The 15284-nt window shown below is 42.4% G+C and overlaps 1 long non-coding RNA gene across 1 annotated transcript; it reads right to left on the bottom strand.

Annotated features, from left to right (window-relative positions):
* Window positions 1-3158: 3158 nt before the first annotated feature.
* Window positions 3159-14780, bottom strand: LOC121362537. The gene is made up of 3 exons (XR_005956521.1): window positions 14534-14780; window positions 4749-4971; window positions 3159-3476 (listed from the first exon to the last, which is right to left on the bottom strand). It is a non-coding gene; the product is annotated as an uncharacterized LOC121362537 (long non-coding RNA).
* Between the last annotated feature and the right edge of the window lie 504 nt (window positions 14781-15284).

Raw genomic sequence — 15284 nt, 5'->3', positions numbered from 1 at the left:
TTCTCTCAAGCTGAATCCAAGCCTTACTTCTTGCTCTTTTCTCCTCCCTTGAAGGCATACCTCCAAGTACTACCTCTGCCAGATCCTGGCACCATCTGGAAGCACAGCACTATACTCTCCAGCCCCAGCAGCTGCTGGACATCAAAGGAATGCTTAAAAATTAATCCAAAGCTTGTATTTCTCATTAAAAGTGCTAAATTGTTGGTGCACAGCCCAGAAAGTCTTTATGGGTTCAGTAAATAGTGTCCCCATTATTTAATAAATGACTTTACATAGAGCTGAATACAGCTACAGAATGATTAGGGAAACTGGGCTGTAATTAAAGGGCATGAGGTGGAGCCCGAGCCCCTTTCTGCATGAGTCTCCTAGGGAAGAAGGACAAAGCAAACCCATGAGCACCAGCCTCTTTCCTCCCAGGGCAGAGAGATTTAAATCAATCCCAGTTTAAACACAGCGCAGGCACCAAATGGACAAAGTAGTGGGTATATCTTGGAGACCTTTGGAGCAGTTGAGAAAACAGCCCAGGACTGGGCATCCTCCCAAGGGGACTCAAAGTGTTTGCTCACCACTAGGGCCAAATTATCCCAGACTTACGTACACACAAGTTAAGCAAAATATGTTAATTGACATTTCACTTGCTAAACACTCTCCCAGTTTGCACTGGAAGTAGTAGCATCCATATGTGCAAAGAGGGTTTTTGGCTCAACCCCCGCCCTGTGTGTGATTTCATTTGTGCTTTATACTGTCTCATTTTCTGCCCTTAAAAAAATCCAAGAAGTCAAGCCCTAGTTTTAGGCAGGAACTGGCAAAATGCAGCAAATCCCAGGGGAGACTGGAGCTGAGGAGAGCTGCCCAAAGCAGTATCTTCCAGTTTGCCATGTGGTCCTTTGATTTAGACAGCATCCCAGTGACCCAGGGCACTGTGAGGGGACTGGCCAAGCAGTACACGGTGAACATGGCCTTCAGCATGCAGGAGGGCTTGCAGCCCCTGCACAATGAGATCCCCTGCATTGCCTTCTTCATGATGCATGCACGACCCCATGACCGTTGTGTCATTGTGGTGGCCACCCAGGCCTGGAATGCTGCAGTTAACATAATGCTCCATGGACACCCAGCAGGCAGACATGAATTCACTGTGGGCCATGGATTCACAGCTGCTGGAGGAACACATCTTGCTGCTGGAGTCCTTTGAGCTCATGAGGCAGCTTAGGAAACAATTCCAGGATTAGCTCAGTACTGTGTGAGAGCTGCCAGTGTCAGGTGCCTGCTTCTCACCTGGGCTAGAAGATTACCTTTGGAGGGGTGTTCAGTGTGGCTGCCCTTGCTGAGAGTAGCATGGGCAGGGAAGAAATCTCCCCAATGGGGAGGTGTTGGGATGGGTGCCCTTTCCACTTGCTCACCTTTCCCGATATGAGATAAGGAAAGTTTTGCAAGCATCGCAAGCATGTGTTTTTCTTCACCTGTGCCAGGTAGCTCTGGCCCAAGCCAGGATGTTGTGGTAGTAGTGATGGAAATGTTAAAGAGCAGGAAATGTGGAGCTGGGTTCCCTGGGTGTGATAAGGCTGGATGGCACATCCCAGAGCCATACACACACACACACACACATATATATATATATATACATCTCACAGATCAATATATATATTTTAATGTGGCTCTATCAGGATCACCTCCTATGTAGACACGTGCATGGCATCCACTGCATATTTGTGTTTGTGGTCCCTGGCCATGTGGTGCTGCTCAGGAGTGTCTGGCTGTGAGCCAGGAAGCTGTTTTGCACCATGACTGCGCTGGCACAGGTCGGGACCTGTCTGTCCCTCACCATGCTGGCAGACTTTGCTGGAGACATGGCACTGCAGCAGTCTGGTGAGACCTTACCCATTTCAGCATCTGTTGAAGGGCAGAAGGCAGCTGCCAGCCTCTTCCAGGCAGTGTTTCCTTGCCAGGGACTGCACTAGTGCCATGGTGAGTCTCAGCTTGCTGGGCTGGGGGAGTCCAGGCTGACAAGATATTGCTTCCCAGGACGCTGATGTGTTCCTGCACCTGATGCCTTTGCCTCCAGTGCTCTGCCTGTTTCCTGCTTGCCCTGCTGCCTAGTTCCCATTGGCTCTACGGGCTTCTGGCTGCACAGACACTCAGATCGGGCTCCTGCAGCACATTCCAGCTGAGCTCAAGCTTATGCCTACTCAGCTCAAGCTATTATCAATTATTACTCAGTGTTGATCTAGCACTTGGGTAAATTAGAAGGCAGTTCAGAAATCTTCCCTTCACAGTGCTCATGTCTGCACTGGAGATCAACAGGTTAGTGTTGGGGCTGGAAGGGCTGGGTCTGTGTGGGTTGTCCTGGTGGCTATGACTGCAGTGACAGTGACGTGCCAGAGTCAGAGTCCCCCATGTGTCTGATCTTGTGCCTGTTCTGTCTTCCTGAGGCAGACCTGTGTGTGGAGCAGGAGCATGGTTGACAGCACAGCTGCATCAGTACCCCTGGCTCCTTCTACTGCGAGTGCAACCTGGGCTACAGGCTCAATGTGGGTGGAAAAACCTATTAGTTTAAAAACCCTTTTAAAATCCTATGTCTCATAGGGGGCTTGTAGTTGCAAGTCTCATGGAGGGAAGCTGAAATGCAGCAGAGGACCCAGGGAGCCCAGCAGCAGCCTGGGTTCTCTAGTCACTTGGCTGCTGCTGCCTGGTTTGATAATGATTGCAGACATTCAGCATTCCTAAATCCTGGCCAGTCACCTGGTCATTACAGAGCCACATGCATTGTCCCCCTTCTTACTGAGGCTACCATGGTCTGGGCTGGTGAGCACTCCTGCAGGCTGCTGCAGCACATGAGCCTCACCTATAGCTGTCTGTGGACTGCTTTCTACCAAAATACACCCATGACTGTAACAGGCCCAGGAGCATCCCCATTCTCAGTACCACCCCTGGGCCACTGAGCGACTTCGGGCTGCTTCCAAAGCTACCCTGCCCGGCCCTTGATAGCCTTAGAGTGACATGTTAGCGTAGAGACAGGTGGCAGAACAGGATGCCACAAACTGCAGGTATATGAACCCAATGCCAGTGAGTTTGCACATCCTTTAATTTAGAAATTATTGACATAAATGATGTTGATTGTCAGGTTTAGTGGGGTGCCCAGAGTTGAGCAGGTGGGGACACCGAGCATCTTTGCTGGAAGAATGAGTCTTGTAGATCAAACTTAAACTGCAAGAGTGAGCCATTTCATGGTTGTTGCTTGTGCACCATGCAAGACTGCAGCTTGAATGCCCTTCTGTTGTCTACCTGCAGTCTTAAAACATACTTGCAGTGGAGAAACCTGCACAGTAGTAGCCATCTAACTTGTCTTTCCTGAGGAGCTGGTGCACTGCAAGCAGCTGGTCAACATTTTCTGTCATGGTGGTGGTTGCACATTGCAAAAAAATTATCTTCTGCCAGTATTTAAGATGAAATTGCTGTACAGGGCTTCTCACTGATGCCTGAGGAATGTGAAATTTTTGTATTAGAAATGTCTCAGGCTATAAAACAATGTAATCTTGAAAAGAATTTAGTAGGAGTCCTGGACAGAAAGTAGTACCAAAGCCATTCAAACCTTTTATTTTTATTCTCTGCAATAATTATTTGCACATACCAGAGCCTACACTTGTCCTTTTCAGTATCAGAAGGAAGATTATGAGAAAAGTTCAATAAATCAAACATGGAAGTGTTGCCACCAAGTGGTACAAACTGTATTAGGCAATGGCTCATAACTTCTAGATCACAATGCTGTATCTGAGATGCCGTGATATTTTACAAAAATATTCCTTTTTCCTTTGTTTGCCTATATTTTTTTTTCTCTGTGTGTGTGATTTATTTTACTTCCCATGATGTTAAACGGTGATGCTTGCACCCATCTCCATGGAGTCACAGAATGTATGACATGCCTCTTTCAGCTTCTTGTGGTGCTGCAGGCAGTGGAGAGGCAAACACGAAGAGCCTTCTGGGTGTATGGGACTGTTCTGGCAGCCTTCACTGCAGTCCCTGTCTTGTTGGGATGTGGCATAGCCCTCCCTCCTCAGCCTCACATGTGAGCAGAGAGAGTGGCCCACAGTAGAATGTATCCCTCAGCTCTTGGATACTGGCTTAGGAATTTTTCAGCCGTTCCCTGACATTTCTAGTGCAACCCATCCTAAGGAACTTGGGCACTTTTGAAATCATGTGTAGATTTACATGATTTTTTAATGGTGCTATGTGTGTGCTCAGGTGTTTTGTTTTTCAGCTAAAGTATTTAGTAGGTTGTGCTTTAGCCACAGATTTTTCATTACTGTGAAGGAGTTGAATAATGTCCTTTTCTTCCCTGCTGTTTAGAAAGCCTAGATTATAAAAAAAAAAAACAAAAAAAAACCTAACCAAAACAAAAAAACAAACAAACAAAAAAACCAAAAACAAACAAAAAACCCCCCAAAATACCAAAAAACCAAAACAACAACAACAACAAAAAAACCAAAAAAAAACCAAAACCAAAAAAATCCCCCAAAAAACTAAAAAACCCCCAAGTTTTTCTGGAAATTAGACTGAGGTTCTTCTTTGCTATTTATATTGTGAGGCACACATTATTATTGAGAGATGTCTCTCCCATGGGAACAGGGCTCTCCAGAGCCACTTGGGGTACAAGGCAGCAAAAGGCAGTAATAGGGGGTGATGCAGAGACTTGTGCACATGCACACCCAGATCCCTTCTCTGGACAGGCCTATTTCAATCCCAGCACTTACCAGGGGTGCAGAGGGTCTGCAGGTCTCATACCCTTCTGTTTCCTGTGCAACGTGGCCTCTGACACCAGCAAACTGGCCAGCTGAACGGTCCTTTCTGCTGCTGTGTGGGAAGATGAGGGTGGTGCAGGAGTGTGGAGAACTGAAAGTTGTGGTGGGGCCTCATATAGGTAATGGTGATAGTGATAGTGCAGTGCTGGACTGGCTGCTTGGATTAGTCAAACATCTGGAATAGGATCCCAACAGAAAAAAATTAGGTAAAAAGATGCTTTTTCAAAGCTGACGTATTTTCTTAGCTTTTTTCCTCAACAACCTCTATCTTCCTCTCTGTCATGTGTTTCTTAGAGTGCAAATCTGAAGTACCCCTCTTTTTTTTTTTTTTTTTAAACATTGTCAGTGTTGCCACCATTATCTTCAGACCAAGCAAATGATAGCAAAAGGCAGACTCACTCACCAAGCTCCTTTTCTCCCCAGGTGTAGTCTTTGTTAACTACAAATCACAGTAGAGGAGTTAAATTAATGCAGCTGATCCGCTGAAAGGAAACACTAGAAGGGAATTGCTAAGTGTGTGTTGTTGAAACTTAACAGGAGAAAAGGTCTCAAAAAATCTTGCTGCATAAATTCCAAAGCTCTTACAAGTGTGAGTACATTTCAGTTTTATTTTTTGACATTATAAATTAAATTAAAGAGTTAAAATAAATGCAAAAGGAGATGTTAACCTTAATAACACCTAGCATTGTTACCCAGAAGGAAAGGATTAAAATTAGGATCCTAGCTATACAAAATATGTCTTAACAGGAGCAGGGGCATTTGCCTAAAATGGCTTCTATTTTAGTCTGTTGTACAGAGTAAGTTTAATGTGATTATTTTTGAATAGCTAATTATTTTCCAATATGATGTCTCCTCTTTAGACATTGCAATTGCATATAGTTATTCCACTTCTTATTTTTAGTACTGCTCCTTTAATAAAAAATTAATATATATAAATAAACAGACAATTTGATATAATAAATTTACTAGCAGGTGAAGTAATTATTTTGGAAAATATAGCAAAAATAGGTTTTCTTCCTTTTCCTGTGAAGTTTTGCAGATGGACGAGACCAAATCTTAAGACAGAGTTTGTACATGGCTATATCTGTTGTATGTATATTTGTAAACAAGATATATACTTTTTTCCTCTCTGTTGAATTCTTTCTCTTACTGAAGAGAGAAACATAAATAGAAACTATCATAACACCACGTAAAAACAAAGCACAAAGGAGTCACTGGACAAATATGACTTCAACTATAATTCTGTTAATCAACAAAGAGTAGTTTTTAGCAAGGTATATGACAACTAGACAACTATTTAGAACCTTTTTATTAATATTTTACGAAGTGCAGGAAGCTTTCTAGTTGTTTCTACTTTTGCTTATGGTATAGATACAGTGCCTGCACTGCAGTTGCTAAATCTCTAGTGAATCTCTGTAGCTTGTTGAATACAATAGAAACAAAACAAAATAAAGGAAAACCAAAAAGCTCAGGTATGGTTTTTTTGAGCAGAGTGTGCATAGTTTGGTGATCAAAACAGCAGGCCAAATATTATAGAGCTATAGTGGGGTAAGAAGAAATTTGGAGGCAATTTGCCCAAATGAAAATGATCATGAACAATACACAATGCAGTAACAGCAAAGACATGCCCTGCTTTTTTTCAAGGCAGTAGGTGACAGATGTGGCATGCAGCATGCCGATCATGATGAGGATGATCATCTTTGGACCCATCCCAGTCCTGCTGATCCTGTGTGCCTCTGGAAGCAGATGCACTCAATCCTTCAGGGACGAGGGGGGTGAATGATTGGGTTTGCAGCTACTGACTTGCATGGCAACTGAATTAGGTACATGGTCTTCCAGACTAACCTGTCCAGATATCTGGAGGTCAAAGAATCGAAACCATTTAAGTTGGAAAAGACCTCTAAGGTCACCGAGTTCAACCAGAACCACCGTGTTTGCCACTAAACCATGCCTGTGGTTTGCTTGTCTTACTGGACTGCAAACGAGGATTAAACCTTGAAAATGACCTCTGAAGAGCAGCAAAGAGAAAGTTTCTGGCCCTGAATGTTTTATGTAATTTTTTTGTTTTGCAGCTGTTTTTGAAGGAAGTGGGGAGATTATCACGGGGCATTAAAACTCAAATCCCTAAACTTTCCTTCTTTTTGGTGTATAAGAAGAGTCTTAAGCATTTAAGTAATTGAGCTATATGCCTAATCTTCTTTCAGCACTGAACTTTAAATTAGGTAAAAATATATTAAAGGATTATAAACTAATTGTTGTATCAGAACTACAGGGCATGAATGTCAACACAGAAGACCTGTCCAGAGAATACTCCTGCACACAATGAACAGGTACATGGAGAAGCCTGTTTCCACACATGGGATTTCTCCACTGTGGCATCTTGTCCTGCCACGTCCCCAGGGTAACGCACAGCAGGAAAGGATGCTGCCACACAGAGCTGCTGTGAGTTTTCAAAGGTATGTCCAGCACTTGTGGATAGAGGAAGCAACAAAGATGGTGAAGGGCCTTGAGGGGAAACCATATGAGAGTGGTTGAGGTCACTTGGTCTGTTCAGCCTGGAGAAGAGGAGACTGAGGGGACACCTCAGTGCAGTTACAACTTCCTCATGAGGAGGAAGAGGAGGGGCAGGCACTGATCTCTTGACTGTTGTGACAGTGACAGAAGCTGAGGTAAAGGCCTGAGTTTTGTCAGGGGAGGTTTAGGTTGGATATTAGGAAAAAGGTTTTGCACCCAGAGGGTGATTGAGCCCTGGAACAGGCTCCTCAGGGAAGTGGTCATAGCATGGAGCCTAGCAGAGTTTGAGAAGATTTGGACAATACTCTCAGGCACATGGTGTGACTCTTGGGATGTTCCTGTGCATGGGTAGGATTTGGACTTGATGATTCTTGTGGGTCCCTTCCAACTCAGCATATTCTGTAATTCTGTGCTTCAGTGACACCCTTACATTGCTGAGCATTTTTTTTTTCTAATTCCCTCATATTAATTTCTTTAGGGAATATCCCATTTTGAAGATCCCTTCCCAAAGAAAAAGTTTTCTTTTTCTTTTTTTTTTCTTTCTCTACTATCTCTTTGTGCCATGATCTAAGAAGCATCTTTGGGGTTTGCTACTAATTAACTGTGTTAATGGTGTCACAGGGCTGCTTCTCCAGAAATAGCTACTGGCACGAGTAGAGCTTGTAATTTTCCAGATGCAATGTTTCCTCACTTTGTGTGGAAAAACCCCAGGAAAACAAAACAGCACCTGTGAAGAACGAATGTCTGTAGCCTTTCAGTTCAGAGTCATGAAAACCCTCCTAGACCACACACAAGGTTCTGCTGTAAACGGAGGCCTTTCCACTCAGGTGTCATTCTGCCATAGCTGCCTTGTGCCCTCCTGTCTGCCTCCCTGCCAGCCCCTGTCCGTGTGGAGCAGGGCTCAGAGGCACCCAGGAGGGCTCTGGCTCTGGACTGGGCAGTGGAATGGGAGCCACTTATGCTGGTGGCATATATGACTCTGTGTTTTTCCTCAGAGATAATTTTGACACTACAAAGATTATAAATAGAACACCCAGTACAGGAAGGAAGCCTCTAATAAATTATATCTTAAAAGGATCTGAGTAGAGGGAGGAAAAATGTACCTCCAACAACAGGAAAGTTTAAAAGAAGCTTGTACTGAATATTATCAATTCACGTGAGAAAAAGGTCTTCTCTCAGTGTGGAAAGACACAAAGGTTTCAGTACTTTATGCTTAAGTAGGGAAAAGGTCAAGACTCCTTTTCCCATATTGTGGTTAAAAAATCATGCCGTTAGAATTATATTAAATATGACTCCTGATTTCTTGTAGCCACAGATTTAAGAAAAATTGCTTCTTATTTAGCTTGTCCAAAGCTTTGTCCAGCAAGAACCTGGCATTGCATTAAGCAAAAAATATTGTGCAACTTAGAACAAAATACATCAATCTCATTCCTGCTGCTACCCTGTTGCTTTGCATGTGGTCTGTGAGAGAAAGCTGCTTGTCTGTTGGTTTTGCTGGTGGGCTGTGGAGAAAGGGACCTGAATTTGAATGGAAGGTGCTGTAGCATAAAGGTGTCATAGCAAAATTGTGTTTCCCAGCCTCCAGCCCAGTGCTGCAAAGCTCTCCTTCTTCCCTTTCTGGTAAACATGATGAAAAAAAGACATGCAATATAAGTTTGTATGCACACAGAGTGAAGGATCATGAGGTTTTTGCAGACAAATTTGAAGATGAATTAGTCTTTGAGATACTGTCTGTTTAAGGATTATATTGTTAATAACCTAAATTTGACACACATTTTTCCCCCCCTTCAGTCACTACCTGCAAAGCCTCTCTGAAAATTATCTCTTATGAAGCAGTGTCATTAATAGCTTCCTGCAAGGTTTCTTTTAGAAGTGGCAGAAAGGTAAATAAAAATGAATTAATACAGCATTTTGGGTTTGTAGGCAAAATATGCAAATATCTTACTGACAAAGCCTTAGTAGCATTAAAGGCTTTCAGATCCTCTCCTCAGAGGCTCTGCTTGTGGAATCAGAAGCCTTTAGGCAACCTTTAACATAGTTTACATGTAATACATTCTCCCTCTCCCATTCCCCCTGTAACGTCCTCTTGGACCAATTCCCTGTGGTGTAGTTTCCAGCTTCACAGTTCATGAATTTTATTTGCAATCAATAAATAAACCCATTATCAAGTTTTGTATTCTCATCATATATCGTCATTCCTCATAAACCATTTCACTGTATGGGTCAGCTTCACTGAGCACGTGCCACTCACCTTTATAGCTCAGCAGAGGGCTGTCAGGTATATGGATGGGATGTGTTTGAAGATCTAATCAGTTTTCAGTTGTAATGAACAATTATGAATAAGACTGTGCTACCATTCATCATTATTATAATTATTTTTAACATTATGGTACTGTTTTGAGTTAGTGATCAGCACTTAAATATTTTTTGAGCCCTGGTCTGGGACATATTCTCACAGTATGGAGCAGAGGTTCCCAGACCCACCCATATCATCAATGAAAATGTTATTTCTGACATATAACATCACAGCATTTATCAGCTGTTTGAGAAAACTAAAGAAAAGCTTCTTCCGTGCTCCTTACAAGGCCATCAAGTTCCCACTGTGGCAAATTATAAAGTAACTAATTTGGGAACAAGTGACCCACCATGATGAGCCTCTCCTGATAGTTTATGCAGATTTCTTTGGGCAGCATTAGTTTGGGCATGGCATGAAAAGGCAAGCCATCTTTGTGGTGATGAGGCCCTGGAACAGTTACTGATTTGTGCCTTGAATTTTATCTGTCAGCCCAGACAGAGTGTTAAATGCTAGTGTCACATGCAGTTATCAAATGATAGTATTACAAGGTCAACTGACAAAAAATATTCTAACATAAAGACTCCAAACTGCTTACTTTGCTAACATCTGACAGTGTGGGATCTTGTGCACAAATGAAAAAATGAGTCTATCAGTGACCAAAATGGGTGGAAGCAAGCAGAGGAGGGTCAAGGAAGTTGGAAGCAAACTGAGCACACTCCCAGCTGAGTGCACTTTCATAAGTACAGGAAAATCCAGCAACTACTTTGAACTTATCCTTGTAACACTACCATCACTACTGGGGGATAGTAGAAGTGATACTTTTACTACAGTACCCCACATCACTACTGATGCTAATACAGCTGCTAACAGCAGCAGTGTCATTACTCAGAAGTGCTACTAAGTAGCATCACAACACACTTTTAGAGAAATACAAGTAATTGTTTTGTTAGATTAATTTATCACTCTCTTGAATGTTTTGTTGTACTCTGGACCTGACCAAAATAGATGGGGAGAAGATATTTTGAGCCTTCTCAAAGGTGGCACTTTAGATTTCCCACTTTTTAGGGGGATGTGTTGACTACAGGGAGATGTCTTTCCCTCTGTAGTCTCTGTAAGAAAGGAAGGTTTGTGCTCATGGTCAAAGCAAAGGTCTAGAATATTGTAGTGGTATAATTCAATTTCAAGAAAACTCTTGTCTGCATTGGAACATGAATTTAGGTGATGGAAATAAATGCGTGACTAGGTGACAAAGTCCTGCATCTCGTTGCAGCATCATGTAGCCAAAGTGGTGCATGTTTGAGGCAATTCACACCTCAGCACCATGCCTTTAAAGTAACAAAAGAGTTTTTGAGCTTTGTATGCTTCTTTTTAAACTTGGTACTAAACCAATGCTGAAGTTAATATTTATGAAGTTTGGGAAAATTGTTCTCAGGGTATGATTTCTGGTAATATGAATTTTCATATTTTAAGCAACTTGATTGTAACTTTAATGGCCCAAAGTGTATTTAGAAATTTTGTGCTGTGCTCACACATGGGTGCAAGTCAGTGTATCCCTGACACTGCCAGCCAGGAATGATGTCTGCAAGGCAGGACTGTGGTGGAGTTCCATGTCCTGTGTTGCCCGGCTGTGACTCTGCCACTCAGCGCTCAAGCTGTCTGCCTGGTGTGAGTCCCTGCCTATCATGGGGAGCCAGATCCCTTTGGGTGCATGGGGATGTTTGAGCTGTGATACAAAGAAGCAGAGAAGGCAAATGTCCCGCAGATGCTGAATGATGAAGTTAAAGGATATCTCCTATCTCAAATGTCAGTCCCCACCCTCTTCTCTCACGGATGCTTTCTCTGAAGTGCACTGTGGGTTCCTGCAAGTACAACTCATCTGCTGCAGGGTAACACAGAGAAAACATAATAATGAAAAGGTACTTTTGATCCTTTAAAAACTTCATTATTTGCTCACTGCAGTATGCAGATATCATAGGCAGAACCTTACAGTCATGACAAATGATTTTGCTGCTGGTTTTGTTTACATTTTTGGTTCACTTTTTGTTGTTCCTAATTTGTCTAAGATTTAATTCTACAAATTGTGCATATATAGAGCAGACTTCTCATTAGTTTCAGCAAGGTCACTGTTTCAATGGGGTTTTACCCTCAGAAGGGAGGGTTACCATCATCTGATCTCTCACCCAGGACCAGATTTATTTAGAAAAGCATTTTTATAATCTCTGCTGCAAATTATATAACTTGCTTGTCTGATATATTTTCTAAAGTCTATACTTATTCAACAGCTGTTTCTTTAAAGATATTAGGTAATTTGGATTGCATATATGTTTACATGATGCACTTGATATTAAACCATGTTTCTTTGACTATGGGACTTCATGTAGCTGTGATGTATCTTATGCCAATCACAAGACTATGTTTTACCTGCAGATACCAGATACTGGGAACATGAGAACTCTAGCAACATGATTTGCTTTTTTTTGCCTTTCTGCTTTAATATCTGCATAAGAAGTACATGATAGTCTTGCTTTCTCTTCAGAACTCTTTCATTATAAAGCACATGAGCAATCTTCTCTTCCAAACAGGGAAGACATGCTCCAACTATTTCTTTATACCCTTACAACCCTTATCTTTAAGTTATGCTTCTCTGTATTGACCTACTGTGTCTGCAAGTTATTTTTCTGAGCATGTCTGTACTGGCTGTTACAGGGTCAAGGCCTTGAACACAAGCCAAACTGTTTGGGTTGGGGCTCTTTCCTTTGTTTCAGTGGATGTTTGCCAGAATATCTAAGTCCTGCAGCAGCACTGACTGTGCTGAACTCTCCCAAAGCAACATCTCTCCCACCATACACGGACTACCACATTTCTGATTTGAAGGGACAAGGGAACCATATGTGTATACATAGAACATAAGCAATAAACCTCCACAGGGTGTAGATTAGAAGGCTCACTTTGTGCACTTTGGGTGTGCTATGAGGCAGAAGGCAGAAGTTAGTTTCCTGAGGGATGTCTTTGACTTCCTCTGGATCTCAGTGTGCTTGATGCATATGTTGTCAGAAAAGCTCAAGACAGACTGTTGGGATGGATTTGCCTTCTCCTCCCAAACTAAAGAGACCGCTACTATGCTTACACCATTGAGGGAGGTATTTCCAGTCATTGAGGTAGAAAAGCTCGTAAAACATACCTAATTTGCACCTAAACTTCTCCCAGGATTCACTGCTGAGAGCCTCTTTCCTCATCTTGCTTGTGTGGGCTGCCAACTTCATAGCCCAGCAAGCAAGCAAGGGGACATGGTGCAGTTCACACAGCTGCGCCTTGTAGACCCTGACCCCACCTCTTGCTGAGGAAAAACTTGCTTTCCTGGCATTAGTCAGTAGTGATGTATTTAGAGTAGACACATGTTTCATGGGAAGCAAGATCCCATGTCTTAATGGGATATCAGGAAAATTGTTGCAGTTGACATGGCACCCACGCTCTCCAACCAAGGTGGAAGATGGACCAAGGTGGGAGATCCTCTTGACATCCTTTGGCTGCATTTGTACCGAGAGCAACACCCATGCTGCCTTTTGACATACATCTTAGGCAATGCAGATACAGCTCTCTCAGAAGCTGAGGGACAACATTCTGTTGAAAATTAGGGTTTTGCAATGCCTTTGTGATTTTGACTTAATCACAGATGAAAAAAAGCAAAATCAGTTCTTATCCTCAGTGATCACATTCACTTCTGCAATAGAAACAGGCTAGGCAAATGCAGATAAAAGCTTTTTTTCTCTCCAGGGGAGTTCTGTTTGAGACCCTGGGGAGGGATCTGGCCACTATTAAGTTACTGGCAAATCATCAGACCTGGTACAGCAAACTTCAGTGCATAAATGATTCCAATCTCTCATCTCCACATGAAGCAACCTTAGGTTGCATTTATATAACAGGCCCCCTTTGAGTCTGTGTCCTGATTTAATATCAGTCTAATATAGATTGGTTAGAGGTAGTCAGGACGGATTTACAAAAAGGAGGTCATGCTTAACAATCTTGATTCATTTCTCTGAGGAAGTGGCAATGAAAGTGGACAGCGATGAAGAAGGAGACATAATTTACTTGGACTTGAAAAGGCTCTGATACAGTGCTACATAACAGATTAATTTATAAGGTTAGCAAGTATGGGATTGATAGTAAAATACTCAATTGGATATAAAATTGGCTTGGTAACACGACCCATGGAATGGCAGTAATGGTTATAGATCATGCTGGGGAAGTGCTATGGACCCAGGGGTGTGTGTTTGAAGACAGTCTAAAGATAATAAGGATGGGCAAAGCCAAAAACAAAGGTGGTGGTAAAGAGAGGAAAACTGCTGCCAAAAAGAACACATGAAGGCAGGCTATAGTCTCATGAGAAGCAAACGATTGTGCCAACATGCAACCCAAAATTTCAGGTAATATTTAGTGAAGAAAATTTTCTAGGAACTGAAGGGGCCCAAGTCATGCACATAAGCTGCAGGTCTTGTAGCAAGGCAAAAGTATACAGAGCAGCAAGGACCTTTCCTTTTAAATAGGAGAAAGGACAAAACTTACAGCTTTTCCGAGGTGCCAATGAGCAATAAATGGGAGGCATGTTCTCAGAAATGGATCTTATCCTGAAAAGTCCGAGATCCCTTGGTCCTTGCTACAAGGATGAATCATTGTGTTTTCAGCTCAAAAAAATCTTTGGAGAATACTGACTCTTTCCATTTTCTATGATCTAAGGAGACTGGATTTCCTGAGATGAAATAATTTTTTGTCACTACCCTGCAAGATGCTACCTTACATGCTATAATAAAGCAGACGACTAGGAAGAAGAAATAAATGAAGTACAGGAAAGTCAACAGAGGACACTGAGAGACCTCAGAAATTCACAGTACTGAAGAGAAATTGGAAACTGGTTTCAGTGAATACTCACCTCCTTACAGTGTAAACTTTCCTGTCTCTTGGATGGTATTAAAAGAGCGCCTGGGAAAGCTGTGCTGGTGACACTGATGTGCCATTACTTAGTATTGCTGTCAGCTCAAGAAAATACAGGCTTTGATGTCCAGCAGAGTTTCCACCATTGCTTTTCTATAAAAGACCCAGGCTGCCAGGTGCACTCCCACAGATTATGGGTGAGAAGGCACTCTCTGCAGGCCTACGTATACCTGTTTTAAAGGTAGGAATCTCTGGATGGATCAGACCATGCAGCTTGAGAAAACTGGGAAAGGCTTTTTAATTAAACAAAAAAGAGCTTCTCTCTTAGAGTGTAACTGATGTGGTACAGGATTAGAAAGGAAATGATGCAGGATAACAATTAGCCTGACTCATTGGTCAGTGGTTCATGCTGTAGGCTGTGCTTTGTTATTTGATTATGAGTATTGGCTCAAAACTTTGGTCTTGAAGCCATTAAAGTCATTAGTCAAGCTCTCATTGATTTGAGCAAGACCAAGGCTTGACCCTTTGTGTCTGTTCAAAGGACAGAGATAAACTTTTAAATCAATCAAGAGCGTAGACTCATTCTGCTGGGGTCATATGGTTTATACATCCTGTTCCTGTCATTTCCGCTATAAATCTGTGAATGCTTTTAAAGCAAGAGGAAAACCTGATTCCTTTCCTTTTGCCAGAAAATATTATGTTCCCTTTTATTACAAACAAGAAAAACAAGGAGTTCTCCTGCTCAGAAA

This window comes from Pyrgilauda ruficollis, unplaced genomic scaffold (genome assembly GCF_017590135.1).
Source record: "Pyrgilauda ruficollis isolate IOZ18807 unplaced genomic scaffold, ASM1759013v1 scaffold63, whole genome shotgun sequence".
Lineage (NCBI taxonomy): Eukaryota > Metazoa > Chordata > Aves > Passeriformes > Passeridae > Pyrgilauda > Pyrgilauda ruficollis.
The sequence above is the reverse complement of the archived record's forward strand: the minus strand, read 5'-3'. Positions and strand labels throughout refer to the sequence as shown.